Here is a 17,514-nt window from a genome sequence, read left to right as displayed (position 1 = left end):
CCCATAGGGTCACACACTTAAGGGGCTGGAAGCCCAATTCGGATCTGATCCGAGTTGGATTAGGTTTAGGAGTACTAATGGGCCTCGGATCCAGAGGCCCATCAGGAACCCCTATAAATAGAGGGGTGGGGGCGCCCTAGGGTTTCACACCTTTTGGCTGAACACACCTGCCGCGCCTCCCACGCCCTCGCTTGTTGCAACTCGCGGATCTAGCAGTCCGGCTTGCGACGCTTCCTCCCTGCACGTGTGGATACCTTGGAGGTGTTGCGCCTGCAGCACTTGGACGAGCCATCGACGAGCCGCCGACGAGCCACGACGAGCCGACGACGAGCCGCGGTACCGGAGGCGATCTTGCTGCACGTGGACGAGCTGCTGAGGAGCTGCTGGACGTGATCGACTACGTACGACTACGTTGATCGACTACGTACGACTACGTGATCGTTTTCTCTGCACCGACGCATATCTACATCTTCCGCACCAGTAGTGCGTCGAGTGGTAATCCCGTGATCCTTATACGGCAGTTCTTCCTGGTTATACGCGGTAGAAAATTTTGATTTGCGCTAGCGTAGCCTACCTCGTATCCCAACATTCTAAACGATCAATAAGTACTCCATTTGTAATGTTAAACTAACTCATTCAAAAAAACCTAGAATACTATGACCAATGGAGGGAGAATGAAGTTGCCAACTGGTCTAGTGAACAAGCTGGTCGAGTGAAGAAAAACGAAGCCCGAGCAAATGGTTGAGCTTGCTCGGGGAGGAAGGAAGCAGCTCATTTATACAGCAAATGGTTGACATTAGTACCGGCTAGTAGATTCAACCGGTACTAAATGTTTACAATTAGTATCGGTTCAAGCTACCGGCCAATCCTAAATGGCATTCAGCTGGTACTAAATGGCTTCCTGGGGAATCTAGCTGTCGGCCACACGGTCCACGTGCCGGCATTTAATACTGGCTGAGGCTCCAAACTCGTACAATAGGGGCTCCTGTGGCACTGTGCGTGATGATATTGACGCTCACTATTGACACACTTTTAGTGCTATTTAACTAGTGTTTTCATGCATATTCTTATACTACCCTGCCACTTGGTACCTGAAATAACCTCGTTTTCGTATATGCAAGACATTTTGGAGGATATTCTGTTTTCACATAAAATTGGGCTAAATATGAATTTTTTGGATAAAGCCATGAACGAGCAGTGGACCAAAGAAAGATGAAGACCAGGAGGCACAAAAAGGGCCCAAGCCAATCAGCCTGGTGCCTCTCAAGCCGATTGGTGTGAGGCCTTCTGACCACCATCGATGCTCATTTTTGGCAAGCAATCCTCCAAGATGACTTAAGAGCTAAGTTTGTGAAGATATGGCAAGGATCGCTTCGGGATCAATGAGGAATCAAAGAAGATCAAGCAAAGATTTAGAAAGTTATTGAGGATCAATCTCATCCCGAAGCTACCGACGTGCCAGGCCCACATGCATACAAAAATAAGGTTCCAGAACATTGAAGAAGACTTGGTGATGAAGCTGGACGCGATGGGGTAAAAGGAAGCGCCAGGCCGATCAGCCAACCCCTTTCGTTCGCCCGTTCACCTTTCAATTTAACCCACAGGTTCTCCAGACGATAAATACCCCAAAAAATTCACTGAGCCCGAGGAGGAATCAACCAAAATCAACGAATAGAGGGACACACACCAGAGAGAGCTGAGGGCCACTGCAAATCTTCGAGGTTGTCGAGGAGATGTCTTAGGCTAGACCCTAGCCGCTATGGTCGTCCCTGTGTGGCGAAGCCATGGTGGAGTTCTGGAGTCGAGCCTTGTGATCATCAAGGCCTATGTACAGACGATGGTGATATCAATCTAATCTTGTATTTACTTTGATCTACTATGATGCATGCTTATTCTCATATGAATAGCTAGCATATGTTCTTAGTAGGAATAGATGTAATCGTGGTGATTAATCTATATTCGTGGTGATTAATCTATATCTTGTGGATACATCTTAGTAGTGCGTAGGAAGTCAGTGTGATTACTCTTGTGTGGTGACAGCATGTGGGAGGAAAAGGCTGAACAATTGTGTAATGTTGAGTAGGATCGATGGCGAGTATTGTGGGAGTCATTGAGGTAAAGCTTTGGGAAATTAGAGGCATCAACACGCACCTCGCAAGGGCAACCATAAGAAAGTAGGTTGCTTGTAAGCCACCTTTCTAATAGATGACTCTTTATCAAGGTGTTACATAGATTGGTTACCACTTTGGTTGGAACTACAGCAAGAAAACGATAGGCTCATGCTACCCTTGGTTGTGTTACCTCATATATACATGGATGTGGTCTATTTACCCTATCTATAATGCTTATCTCATGATTGGGTTACATTTATATGCAATTCATGCTTCTTGGTAGGATAAGATCTGTTTAGCTAAATAGAGAACCCTAATCAGTTCACTGTCGATGCACGGGTTGATGAACCTTGGATGGAATACTCTAAGAAAAAAGCTACGATAATCCGTGCACTTGTGGTTCACAACTTGGCATGTTAACTGCTGTCAACAGACGACCGGTACTAATGCAGCGCGTTAGTACCGGGCGAAAATGCGTCTGGTACTAACACGTTGGAAAAATGCTCAGTTTTCCAATAGTGGTAGCGCGCGGAAGAATGAGAAGGAGCGCCTCTCTTATAGGCACCCTGAGACCTTTGAGCATCCAGGTTCATGCAGTTAATTCGGACCATCAAAGGACCAGTTACTAGTAACGGTCAGCCATTCAAGCATCGTCGGTTACTAGTCACTCAAGTATCGTAGGTTACTAGTCACTAATTGCCATCAACTACTGTCAGTTACTAGTCATCAACCGTGATAAAAAAAAAACTACAAAACTAGACCAAGCCCAGCCCACACATCACGTCCGGCCGGTCTAGGCCACCGGCCCATTTAATCTAACAATCCCCACCAAATTCCAAGGCACACATTCAGTTCCAATGCTGTTTGATATATCGGCTTTTTTATGGAGACCTTGTTAAGGTTGAACATCCACCTAGAGCATAAGCTACATTTGTCCAAAACTGAACAACGGACTATGCTTTGAATTGCCAGTTTTGTACGAACAAGTTTCACTTAGGTCTTTTACCGATACTAGGCTGCAAAATGCATCCCCTCCGGTTGAAGCATATAAGTCATACTTCTAGGCCTTTCATGAGTCTCTAGGGATTACCCAAGCAGTCAAACTCATATAGGTGTGCTTCTCAAAAGATATTTCTGCAGGTAAACATCTTTGCTTGAAAATAAGCCACTTGGATCACATTAAGGTATTAACCAACCTGCCATGCAGAAAAAGAAGAGAATGCATCTTCAATGGGATGAGTTTGTACAAAAGTATTCTCCTTCTCAGTTAGCCAATAGTTTGTTTCGCCATCCTAATTCACAGGATCTCCGATCAAATAGGACAGCTTACCAATATGACATAACTCTCAATCCCATCTCCCTCGATGCCTCGTCAATCACATTTCGTGAAAAAACCTTTAGTAAACGGATCTGCCAAATTTTTAGCAGGTTGGACATAGTCCAAAGCTATTACTCCAGAGTTTTTCATTTTCCTGACAAAGTTCAACCGTCTTTTCACATGCCTTGATGACTTCATGTTGTCTGGTGAACTGTTTACTTTGACAATTACAGTCTGATTATCACAATTCATTAGGATAGCTGGTATCGTTTTCTCAACCACTAGCAAATCCATCAAGAGATCACAAAGCCATTCAGCCTCAACTATGGCGGTATCCAATGCTGTAAGTTCTACTTCAATTGTTGACCTTGTTAAGATGGTCTGCTTGCAAGACTTCCAAGAAATAGTGCCACCTCCAAGTCTGAACACATATCCACTTGTGGCTTTTATCTCATCAGCATCTAATATCAAGTTTAAGTCACTGTAGCCTTCCAATACCTTAGGATACCTAGCATAGTTGATGAGGACATCACCTGCTCGGATACAACCACATTAGCAACTTTTGATTTAAAGGTGAAACAATTCTTTATCATGATTATATTTGATACATTTGATGAATTGATGCTGCATCATGATGTGTGCTCATTCTCATTTTCAGAAATACATACGTGGATCAAAAAGAGTGTTAAACATACATGGAAGGCATGAAGAACCAAAGAAGTTGATTGGAAGATAAGTCCAAGTATTCCCAACGTCCTCCACCAAGCCACCACGTCACTTTTGGTCCAAGGAAAGAAAGAGATCCAATCCAACACGTTTTGGGGCTGGATTCGGACTACATCACTACACCAACTTGCAACGGCCGCCACGACCCCATCCGAACTCCGTTTTGAGTGTTAAGTACTCCTTGCAATCTTTATGAAGTCTATTTTCTTATGGATCTGGACTCAAGTCCATACCTATTCTGAGGCGGCCGCAATGACTGAATTACTACCAAGAGATTTTCTATCCAAAGGTGTTACGTCGCCTTATTTTGGCCTGATGGGCCGTGTATCAAGTTGGGTCCATTAGGGACACGTCCTAGGGTTGGAGCATCACCCCAACACCCCCTGGTCATTCTCCTAGATATTAATAAGGATTAGAGCCGCTACAAACAGATTGAGTTTTGTTTTTGTTGAAAAATTAGCCATTGCTACTTCCTTGTAAACGCGTGTGTCGATTAGACCATCCCTTCTACTCGATTCAGAATCCCAACTTTGTGGTTTTAGATTATCTTTTCTCTCCATATTTGCAATTGAGTTGCTTGTTCTACTTGTTCTTACTTGTTCCTCGATTGCTTGCAGGAATTACCGTAGTGGTTTGGTTGATCGTGCTCCACAAGATCGCGGCGACCATTGGAGGTGGTGTATCGGTTACTAAGGCGCAGCTTGGATGGTTGTAGTTGGGCCGTGAACGTCGTCTCCATCCCCAAATCGAGTTATCCACCTTGTCTAATCGAAAGATCGGGATTCAACCCTAGCGGGTTTATATCAGTCGGCAACCACATGCAACTACCTGCGGGGGCGGCCGTCGGCAGGGCCAACAGGCGATACAACGGCATCGACTTCCCAGCCTTCATCTCCACCGGAAGGTTCAGCAACGGCTACAACATCACCGACTATGTCGGTAAGGAAAAATAATTCGTATTCATATATATATAAAAAAGTATATAATACTGTACATGAATCGCAATGCTAAATTCCATCCGTCCATGCTGCGCTTGTGTAATTAAGATCTTTATGTGGTACTTGCAAAGAGAAGTGATAATAACAAAAGATAACTTAGCAACGCACAATCGGTAAGGAAGCAAAAGTTGTTGCTTCTGCCACAAAGATGAAACAATTAATCACCTTGCTCAGGTGGTATGGTCCATGATTCGTGCGGCATTAGGTTTGTCTCAACCTTGTAGTGTACCCAATATGTTTGGGAGTTGGCTGTGGGGTATTGAAAAGGAACTAAAACCGCTAATTGTGCTAGGAGCACCTGCTACTTGCTAGTCGTTATGGCTATGTAGAAATGATATTATCTTTAGGAATAAACATAACACTTTTCCACTCCAGGTTATCTACTCGATTATACACTGGCTCCGTACATGGGCTATATTACACAAGCCGGCCACACAGGATTTGGTTGCTGCGGCATCGCTACGTTTGGCGCAGGTGGTCAAGGAGTTCTTTACCCTGGCACATGGGTGGCGGTCTAGTCTACCGATTGATTGCCATTGGAGTGTTTGGGTTTTCTTTCTTGTTTCTAGGCTGTGTGCATCCCGCTATGCAGAGGTCGGGAGTATTTCAAGATATGGTATCAACTCAATGTAATACCCTTAAAATTTAATAAAATTTCCTTTATCAAAAAAATATGATGCGCTTGTGTGTGCTGCAGCAAAGAACATTGGTTTCGCGTGTAGTCGTCCTGCCTATCTGTCGCTGGCACCAAACTCCTCCGGCCCTTTGGTTCACACCACTCTCGCCAATGGTATCAGCTATGCTTCCGGAGGAGCTGGGATCCTTGACTCCACTGTAAGTACTTCAACTTGGTGATATCAAACTTATAAAGAAACTTCCTGCACTTTAACTAACAAACCCATCAGTTTTAACTGTTTTTTAATATATGATTTTTCGATCAAGTTATTTAGTTGATGTTTTAAAACAGAGGGAATGATTAACATACACATACACACGTGCACGCATATACATTTGAATTTGGTGGTCAGAGAAATTATGGTGTTACACGCATACGCAGAATGCCGGAAACACAATCCCGTTGTCGAAGCAGGTGCAGTACTTCGGCACCACCAAGGCTAAGATGGTCACCGCGATAGGCCCCCGTGCGGCGAATGCCCTGCTCTCTAGGGCCATCCTCGTCGTCGCCATCGGCAACAATGACATGTTTGACCCCGCGGCTGCAGCAGAGCGGGCGCAGAATAAGTCAGATACTGACCGAAGGAGGGATGTCGCCACGCTCTTACATCAACCTCGTCTCCAACTACTCTTGCACCGTAACGGTACAGTGCAGTAGCCTAGTCATGCACGATTATGCTATAATTTTCTCAAAAAGAACCATGTCATCCATGCCACTCTATCTAGAGAATACTCGGCATTTTTCCCCTTTAGCCCGTACCCATATTTTGCAATTCATGAAACTTTTTGTATCACCTTTAGCCCATACCAAAATGATCATTATATCACCTTCAAAATTCATGAAACTTTTTGTAGCATTTGAAATCTTAAAACTAAAATCACCAAAATAGGTTACATTGAAGAATTCTGATTTTTAGGGCACACAAATACTTTTCAAAAATTGTAGAAAAATACCTAATATTCCTATTGTGGGATGAAGTAATTTCAAAAATTAGTTTATGTTATAAGTTACAAAGAGAACTTTGTAAGTTCATTAAGAAAAATACAATTTTAAAGTTCTTCCACAAAAATGATTTTATAAAATAACTTCAAATTTTCTTACTACCTCCATCCTAAAATATAGCTACTTCTAGCATTCAAATTTTGTCCCATAATATAGCTATTTTTGAGTTCTCAAGTGGGTTATTTGGCATGAGAGGTCTAAAATACCCTCCATGAATGCAAAATAATTATGGCATGCAAGCCTGCAACTAACTAAATTGGAAAGATATAATTATCCTATTAATTAGCACATGAAAACTAATGAAGGGTAATATGGACTTTTATTCTACATCCTTAATCTGTTTGAAAAACTCTATAAGTAGCTATATTCCGGAACGGAGGGAGTAGTAACTTATGATACAAAATAATTTTTAAATTACTTCACCCCATGATAGGTACATTAGGAATTTTCCACAATTTTGGAAAGTAATGGTGTTCCCGAAAAATTGGGATAATCTTCAAAAGTACCCTATTTTGGTGAATTTTAGTTTTAATTTTTTAAATGGTACATATGTATTACTGCAAAGTAGTTTTATGAATTTTGAAAATGATTTGAATGTCATTTTGGTCGAGAAAAGATGGGAGAGAATCCACATATTACTATAGTTAAATGACATATTGGATGGAAATGTCTAATAAACAATCAAAGTTCTACCCAGCATCAAATAAGGATGCTAAACTTTTTCAATGTCAAATAAGAAAGCCTCCATTTTTCTATTGTCAAATAGGGAATTTTCTCATAACTTAGTTGTTACTTCCCTTTTAACTAATTTGATACGTTTTGTACAATTCAACTAGGTAATTACTTGTCCAATGCATAAGCTTAGGAGCATACATTATCTAGAATACAAAGTGCAATAACCTACTACATGCATCTAGATATGAGCATTACCCCTATTGGCCCACATTTGATTAGCCTATTCATCTCTAATAGTAGCCCATGCTGCATTGTCATCCATAGCAACCCCATGCCCATAACCAGTGTTGGGCTCCTAAGTGGGCTCAAGAGGAATAACCTCATCAATACCATACCCAAGTATCCAATTGTATAAAATATAACATGCAAGGACCAACTTGACTTGTGTCTTGAATGGATGAAATGGTTTGTTGTCAATATGCGGAATCAATTTTTTAAAGCCCCAATTACCCTGTCAATTGTTACACGCTTGAATGCCTCAAATTGAACAACTTTCTTGGATTGGTTGGATAGTTTCTACCACCAAACTCATTAAGATGATATCTAGTGCCTCGGCATGCATATCCAGCGTCTACTAGGTAGAATTTTCCTAGAAAAAGTATACAAGTGCATTAGTCCTATAGTTATGCAGTTTGTGACTTTATTTATCTACCCATGCTATGTTAATTACCTTATGGGACACTTGACCCATCATCCTGCTATAGTGCATCAGCGAGAATAGCAGTGTCATGTGCTGACCCCTCCCAACCAGCCAAGACATATGTGAATTTTAAATCAAAGTCCACTAGCACATTTTGAGTTGTGCAGTGTTTCCTGCCCCTAAATGTTGCTTGTATCTTGGCTGGCACTCTAGCATAGATATGAGTTCCATCTATTACCCCAACACAATCCTACATTGAACCCAATAAAATAGGTTACATGACATGCACCCAAGTATGCAACAGTTATTGTTACCACAACGACTTAGCAATTACCTTAAAATATGGATACCATCTTGAGCAGTTTCTAATCTTAAATGGTGTCTTAGTTGAAGGAGCCTTAATAAGTTCATGCCTAAATTCCCCAATAGCATATAACACTTCTTTAAAATATCTACTCATTGTCTCAACTGACCTCCTCCAAGATTGGTGTATAACTCTAAACCGCTGGTTATGCCCAACAACGTGAAGAAACATTGCAACTTGTTCTTCTACGCTGCTATGTATGTTGTCTCTAAGTAAATTTCTTTCCCTAAGCACATTGCATAGGTGGAGAAAAGGGGCTCTCCTCGTGCGAAGCATATTTACACACTCAACATCATTGCAGTTATAAATTTTATCCAAGTTCTTTTACCCTTCCTTATCCATTGCACTCATTGGGGCATAAGTTATTTGAGGGGGTGAGCATTGCCGCAGTCTAAGCCTACTTAATAGGAATGCATACATAGTAGCAATGATAGCAGCAGCATGAACAACAAGCATGCCTCTCTGGTCTTCCAAAGCTATCTAAAAAATGAATCCTAAGTGGTTAGATAGGAATGAGCATAACTGATAGGTAACAACATGGAAAAGTATACTCAAATTTAACCAAAAAAACATCATTAGCATGGATAAGTATGCTCAAATTTAATATAAAACATCATTAGCATGGACAAGTGTGCTCAGATTTAACATAAAAGCATCATTAGCATGGGATAAGTATGCTCAGATTTCACATAAAACATCATTAGCATGGACAAGTGTGCTCAAATTTAACATGAAAACATCATTAGCATGGGACAAGTATGCTCATATTTCACATTATTTACATCATTAGCATGGACAATATGCTTAGGTAAGTTCCATCCAGAGCATCGCAAGAATCAGAGGAAAACAACAATATCACTTTCTTCACATAAGTAGCATCCAGAGCACCGCAAAATCATTCAATCACAATCACAAGATTCGGTCAGAGAAGTGAGAGGGAGGGGGTCAATTGTAGCGAACATGGCCTCCTTAAGCCATAGTTTGTGATTTTGGTGATTGAGTGACAACATAGCCATTAGGACTAATGCTTTGTCTAGCATGTACCTTGTAGGTTTTCTAGGTTCCAAGAATGCAAACCAAATCATGGCAAGGTTCAAATGATGATATTCTTGACTTTCAAATCATGGTATTCGAGTATCCAAGCTATGGTATTTAAGTGACTAAGCCATGATATCTAGGATTATTCTATGGTATTGATATTGAAGCATCCAAATGATAGAGAAAATCCAGAGAGAATAATTCTAGACCATCCAAGTGGATGGCGCGAAAATGGGGCGGTAACCGGAATTCTTCCCACGTGCATGCGCGCATCCATTTTCGTCGCCCGCGCGCTCGCCCGCGAGCTCGCTGTCGCACCGCTAGCTCCTGCCTCCGCAGAAACGAGGGTTCGAGCGTATCTGGGTGAAAGTAATAGAGATTGCGTGGAATAATAGATTGATTAGGGTATACAACATGTACAGACATATAGACAGCCTTTGGTGGGGTTTATAGAAACACAACCGACCAAGGGATAAGACTGCCCATCCTAATCCATCTAGGGCACGGCAGAGAGCCGGCCTGGACCTGGCGCACAGCCAGGGCCCATGTACACGCACAGCACATACACATCTACTAACACGCCCCCGCAGTCTGATCGTCGGCAACTTAAACGTTCGGACTGGATCTGAACTCCGTGAACACTAAAGAAGGCAGGCCTTTGAAAATGTCGGCGTACTGAGAGCTCCTCGGAACATGAAGAACACGGACATCACCAGTAGCAACGCACTCACGAATAAAGTGTAGATCAATCTCCACGTGTTTTGTGCGTTGATGCTGAACGGGGTTCAAAGACATGTAGACAGTGCTGATGTTATCGCAATAAATCAAGGCGGTGCGATGCGGAGGAACATGCAGCTCAACTAGAAGTTGACGCAACTAGGAGGCCTCAGCAACGGCATTGGCAACCGCTTGATACTCAGCCTCAGCACTCAAGCGAGAGACTGCAGTCTATCGCTTTGAAGACTAGGAGACCAAGTTATCGCCCAAAAATACTGCATACCCGGAAGTACTTCCGGGTGTCTGGGCAACCAGCCCAATCAGCGTCGGAGTAAACCAGCAAATCCGACTGAGTAGAGGGCTGGAGATGCAAACCCAAGTGAAGAGTGCCATGAATATACCACAGAATGTGCTTCAAAGCGGCAAGATGTGGCTCACGAGGATCATGCATGTGTAGACAAACCTGCTGAACCGCATAAGCAATGTTGGGGCGAGTGAAGGTGAGATACTGTAGAGCACCAGCAAGGCTCCGAAAATCAGTCCTATTGACAAGCGGGGCACCGTCAGTAGCAGACAGCTTTAGATTTGTATCAACCGGTGTGGAACAAGGCTTGCAATCAGTCATACCAGCATGCTCCAGAATCTCCAACATAAACTAGTGCTGAGATAGAAGAAGACCATCACCAGACCGCTGAACATGCATACCCAAAAAATGATGAAGTTCACCAAGATCCTTCATCGAAAACTCCCGCTGTAAGGCATCAATAGTGCGATGAAGAAGAGGTGTCGAAGATGCGTGAGGACTATATCATCCACATAAAGGAGAAGATAGACCATGTCATCGCCGCGGTGGTACACAAACAAGAAAGTGTTGGCCTTGGCTTCCACAAAGCCAAGTTGCAGCAGGTGAGAGGCAAAGTGATTGTACCAAGCATGAGGAGCCTGCTTAAGTCCATACAAAGAGTGATTCAGCCGACAAAAATGATCAGGACGGGTGGAATCCTCAAAACTAGTAGGCTGAGCACAGTAGGCTGTCTCTGAAAGCGTCCCGTGAAGAAAAGCATTCTTCACATACAACTGATGAATCGGCTAATGACAAGAGAGAGCCAGGGATAGCATTGTACGGATGGTGGTTGGCTTGACGAGAACTGAAAGTCTCAGAAAAATTAATCGTGGGTCACTAAGTGAACCTGCGAAGCACCCATCACGCTTTGTAGTGCTCCAGAGAACTGTCGGCATGAAACTTGTGCTTGAAAACCCACTTTCCAGTAACAACATTGGCCCGAGAAGGACGTGGTACAAGATCCCATGTGTGATTGGCCAGCAGCGCGTCGAACTCCTCCTACATGGTCCGGCACCCATTGGGATTAGCGAGAGCGCCCCGGTAAGTGCGAGGCACTGGGGACAGCTGGGAGGAATGAAAAGGTGTTGGCAGATGAAATCCCAGCTTCAGCGTGTCGTCACAGGGTGTTGATTGGCGACGGGACGCACGGGAACTGCACCGCGAGGAAGAACGGCCGGAGCAGGAGGCTGCGCGGGGGGAGAACCGTGGGCGCATGCCTGACCAGTCAAAGCGCTTGCCGGTGCGGTCGGGGTGCTCGTCTGACCGATCGGAGAGCTTGTCGGTGCGGTCGGGGCATTCGCCCAACCGAGCGGAGCGCTCGCCGGTATGGTCGGGGCGCTCGCTCAACCGATTGGACTGGTCAGGGCCGCACCTGCGCATGGCGCGGTCATGGTCGGAGCAGTTGGGAGTGTTGCGGTCGCGATCAGGGCCGCACCGGTTGCGGTCGAAGCCATCAACGATGGCGTGGCCCTAGCAGGTTCCGGCGATGTGGCAAGCTGCCGCAACGAAGAAGCCGCCGCAAGAGGATGTGCGAGAGAAGCCACAGCAGACGCTGCAAGAACCGCACGTGGCTGTGCGGGAACACCTGAGGCGTCGGGGGGTGCACGTGGCAGTGCGGGGGCGCCGGGAGGCGCAGCTGCACATGGCTGTGCGAGGATTGCGGGTGTAGCCGAGCCGCCAAAAGCAGAAGCCAAAGGTGCGCTGGAAGTCCTGTAGGCAACAGAGATGGTGCCGAGCCAATAGGGGGCAGCACAACATCAGAAGTCTCCAACAAAAAATCAAATTCCTCGTTAGCTAGGGGCGGTTGCTGCTGAGAAAAGGGAAAGGTAGTCTCATCAAACATGACATGGCAAGAGATGATGACCCGGTTGGACAAGAGATCAAGGCAACGATATTCCTTATGATGAGCAGAATAGTCAAGAAAAATGCACAGGGTGGAGCGAGGAGCGAATTTGTGTGGCGCAGTAGCGGAAAGATTCGGATAGCAAGTGCAACCAAAACCCCAGAGATGGTCATAACACGGTGAGACGCAAAATAGACCCATGTGCGGCGTGGAGGAGCTAAGGGTTTTTGTGGGTAGAATATTCAGTAAATGTGTGGCAGTGTGCAGAGACTCAACCCAATAAGAGGGAGGCATACTAGCCTAAAAAAGAAGGGAGCGGACAACATTGTTGACGCTCTAAGTCGTGCGCTCGGCCCGGCCATTCTGGGGAGATGTATAAGGGTAGGACATGCGAAGATGAACCCCGTGCGTGAGGAAGAAGGTGCGTGTGCTGGAGTTATTGAACTCGCGGCCGTTGTCACACTGAACAGCCTTCACAGTGGCGCCAAACTGAGTACGCACAAAAGAGAAAAAGTTAGCCAGAGTCGCAAAAGTGTCAGATTTGAGACATAAAGGGAACGTCCACAAATAATGAGAACAGTCATCAACAATGAGCAAATAGTATTTATAACCAGACACACTAGGAATAGGAGACGTCCACAAATCGTAGTGAATAAGATCAAAATTACTAGACGCTCTAGAAGCAGATGACTGAAAAGGGAGGCGAGTGTGCCACCCTAACTGACACGCATGACAGATGGTATGAATGTCCTTATTACAAAAAGAAATAACCGAAGCGACTTTGGACAAAACTTCATGGCTGGGATGTCCAAGACGGCGATGCCACACAGAGGAGGTGGAGACAATAGCGAGAGTGTGGGCAGCAGGAAACCGCAGGGGATAGAGTGGCCCAGAGCTATTGCACCTGACGATCAGCCTCCAAGACGCCAGATCCTTCACAGAGCAGCCAACAGGATCAAATTCAATAGAATAATTGTTATCAGAAGTAAACTAGCGAAAAGAAATAAGGTTCTTAATAAGTTTAGGTGAAACTAGAACATTGTTAAGGGACAAGGAACCTGGAAAATGAGCTACGCCAGTAGCCATGACAGGAAGCAAGGAACCATCACCGACAACAATTGATGAAGCAAAGAGATATCGCGGATGAGAAAAATGTGAAAGAGTACCAGCGTCTGAAGTCATGTGTGAGGTGGCACCTGAATCAAGATACCAGTCGTTCATCTGCGGCTGGTTGAGGGTCATGGTGCTGAACGTCAAGATGACGGACTGCTGATCCCAGGAGGAGGGCAGGCCTGTCATGGGATTGTAGAACCCCGAGGGCACCTGTGGCGCCTGCTGCCCTAGGTAGGGCGTCTGCTGCCCCATAAGGGGGGCCTAAAGGCTCTGGAGCTGCACCTACTGCTGCTGAGCGTACAACGTGTGCTGCTGGGCAAGGAGAGTCTGCTGCTAAAACACCAGTGTGGGCGCGGCTGGACGTGAAGGAACGGCAACCCACTGCCGAGGGCTCGGGTACATCTAAATTGTACCAGACCAAGGGTTCCAGAAGGAGGGTCAAGGACTGCCGAACTTCTGGGTGGTGCCGACGACACGGACCTGGGTGCTAGCAGTAGGGGCCTTGCTGTTGTTGCCACTGCCCCTATCCCGCTTCTGCTTGGAGGAGGGCCCCCCTTGCCGTTCCCGGAGCCGGAACGCCTAGCAGACTGGTGGGGAGGCGCAGAGCGGTGAGAGGAGGAGCTAGTGTTAATGTCGGTGAGCAACGTCGTGGACAGAGTCGAGGAAGGAGGCGCCATCGTGAGCTCCTCGAGAAGCAGATCATCGCGGGCCTCCAGGAAGGAGCGAAGAGGATGAGAGAGCCGGATGTCACGGTCGACGGCGGCGAACTTCTCGTTGAGCCCGCGGATGATGTTGAGGACGAGGGTGCGGTCGGAGACTTGCTCGCCGAGATCACCGCAGGTGTCCGCCATGCTCTTGAAGCGGCGGCAGTAGTCCGTAATGGACAAGTCACCCTGGATGAAGTTTCGAAACTTGGCGTCGAGGTAGAAGGCCCGCATCTCCCGATTACCAAGAAAATGCACCTCAATGGTGAGCCAGGTGGCGCGGGCGGTAGCGCCACACTCGTCGCGATCCATGATGACGTCGACGAGGTTGTTGGCAATGCTGTCGTAGAGCCAAGACTGGATGAAGCAGTCCATCCGGCCCCAATCAGGAGAAGCCAGGGCGGGAATGTCACGGAGAACGTGATCCTGCAGCGAGTACTTGCCGAGAGTGGGGAGAAACTACTCACGCCACCATGAGTAGTTGTCGGCAGCGGTGTCGAGGATGACGGGGATGAGGCACCGAATGTACTGCACGGCGACGGCTTGGGCATGCAGGTTGAGGACAGCGGCGACCTCGAGGAGCATCATGGCCTAGTGAGCGTTGGGCGCCTGATCGGAGAGGTTGGAGAGGTCATGCAGGTTGAGGACGGCTGCGTCCTCCTCATCGGAGTCAGTCGGGGCGCCCTTGCGCTCCTAGGTGGCGCGCGCTAAGGCCTCACAAAGGTGGGCATCATGCTCCGGCATGGCAGCAGCGGCCTCAGCCTCAGCCGTGATGGCGCGGGCGAGGGCGGCGGCGCGGGCGGCACGGTGCTGAGCGGCGGCGACGGCGCGGCACTAAGCGGCAGCGGCGGCACTAGCATCAGCCGCGCGCTTGGCGGCCTCGGCAGCAGCGGTGTCAGCCGCGGCAGTGGAGGACTCGGGCGGCAGAGTGCCAGCCATGGAGAAAAGCGGCGGTGGAGAGTTGGCGTGGGAGCAGCACCGCAGGCAGACGCGCTGAGAGCAGCGCCTGCAGAGGCATGCTGGGAGCTGCGCTAGTGGAGGCGTGCTGGAGCGGCGATGGCGGTATGCTAGGATGCGGAAGGTAAGGAATCGGGAATAACCTGGACTCGTGATACCATGAAAGCAATAGAGATTGTGTGGAATAATAGATTGATTAAGGTATACAACACGTACAAATATATAGGCAGCCCTTGGTGAGATTTATAGAAACACAACCGACCAAGGGATAAGACTGCCCATTCTAATCCATCTAGGGCACGGCAGGAATTCGGCCTGGACCTAGCGCACAGCCAGGATCCATGTACACGCACAGCACATACAGCACATATACATCTAACAGTGGGGAGCCAGGCTCGGGGTGCCTCCTTGCATGTAGTGGGCTAGGCCCGCTTGCTAGGCTAGGCAACCAATCAACCCAGCCTTGCATCCAGGGAGCCAGGCTCGTCTTGCGTGTGGCCAACCAATCACTCCCTTGCTGATCGAAGGACATGCTCTATGTCAACCTCGTCTCCAACTACTCTTCCACCGTACCGGTAAAGTACAGTGGCTTAGTCATGCACGATTATGTTTTAATTTTCTCAAAAAGAACCATGTCATCCATGCCACTCTATCTCGAGAACACTAGGCATATTTCCCCTTTAGCCCATACCCATATTTTGCAATTTGCACCCTCCAATAATGGTCAAGGTGCCTTCTTCTTTCTCTGGTTTTCTTCATCACTCCGGTAGCATTATCCCCTTTTGATGGAATATTGGCTTAATTACGCATGCAGGAGCTGTACTCGATGGGCGCAAGGAAGTTCGCCCTCATCAACGTCGGCCTGCAAGGCTGCGTGCCGGGGCGTGGGTGCTCAGCCCGACGGGTGAGTGCTGGGACAGCCTCAACCAGCTCGGCGGCGGCTTCAACGACGCCCTCCGGTCCCGGCTCGCTGGCCTCGCCCCGATGCTGCCGGGTGTCGTCTACTCCCTTGCCGACCTCCTCGGCTTCACGCGGGACACCTTGGCTGACCCGCGGGCATCGGGGAACACCAACATTGTCGGCGCGTGCTGCGGCAGCGGGTGGCTGAGCGCGGAGGCGGGGTGCTTTCCCAACACGCTCTGCGCCGACGGCGATCAACATGTCTTCAAGGATCGCGTGCGCTTCTCCCAGCGGACAGCTTTTCTCATCACCCAGGCGTTCTACAATGGGCCGGCAAAGCGGGTGTTTGGTTATTTAGGAGGTCCTAAAATTCCTATCACATCGAATATTTAGATACTAATTAGAAGTATTAAACATAGACTAATTACAAAACCAATTACATAGATGAAGACTAATTTGCGAGACGAATCTATAAAGCCTAATTAGTCCATTATTTGACAATGTGATGTTACAGTAATCATTTGCTAATGATTGATTAATTAGGCTTAATAGATTCGTATTGTGAATTAGCCTCCATCTGTGTAATTAGTTTTATAATTAGCTCATAGTTAGTCCTCGTAATTAGCATCCGAATATTCGATGTGGTACGAACTAGACTTTACTCCATGGAACCAAACACCCTCAAAGTACACCACTCCCATCAACTTCATGCAACGGGCCCAGTCCAGTAACCACGAAACCGCGCATTAGTAGTTTGAGACTTTGAGCAGATGTGATGAGACAGCAGGCCACTTGAAATGGAGAATCAAATCACGAAATGAAAATCCAGAGAAGCTTGTGCTCTTGTTTCTAGTGCCATTAATGAATTTCATTGGCAAATCATGACTTGGTTTTTACTCCCCTTTTAGTTAATTCGATACATTTCGTACGATTCGACTAGGTAATTACTTCGAACTGTTCTTGCGTAACATGCAGATGAAAATAGCATGCAAAATGAAAACGGGGAATTTGCAGTAAAATTCAGCTGCATCACACTGCGCCAGAAAAATTTTATGCTGGCGGCTAGAAGAGGTTTATACTGGTGGGAACCGCACCCGCCAGCAATCTTGAGCCAGCAAAAATGGCTATTTGCGCTGGCACATATGATTTTTGTGATGGTGGGTGCTTATGCCGCCCGCCACTAAAGATATTTTTAGGAAAAAAAGCAGCCGCGCACAGCAAGCTCTGCTCGATCGGCGCCGGCAACCGCCCCTCTACCGGCTGTCCAATGCTCGCCGTCGTGCACCAGCGTCGAAGCTGCAGAGTCACGAGACGGACTCCGAAATCTCC

General features: G+C 46.8%; 1 pseudogene; it reads left to right on the top strand.

Moving 5' to 3' along the window:
- The first annotated feature begins 4,845 nt into the window (after window positions 1-4,845).
- Window positions 4,846-17,191, top strand: LOC117853559 (GDSL esterase/lipase At5g55050-like; annotated as a pseudogene).
- Window positions 17,192-17,514: the final 323 nt, after the last annotated feature.

This window comes from Setaria viridis, chromosome 4, assembly GCF_005286985.2.
Source record: "Setaria viridis chromosome 4, Setaria_viridis_v4.0, whole genome shotgun sequence".
NCBI classification, from domain to species: domain Eukaryota; kingdom Viridiplantae; phylum Streptophyta; class Magnoliopsida; order Poales; family Poaceae; genus Setaria; species Setaria viridis.
Note: the sequence above shows the minus strand (reverse complement) of the source record. Positions and strands in the feature narration are given on the sequence as shown.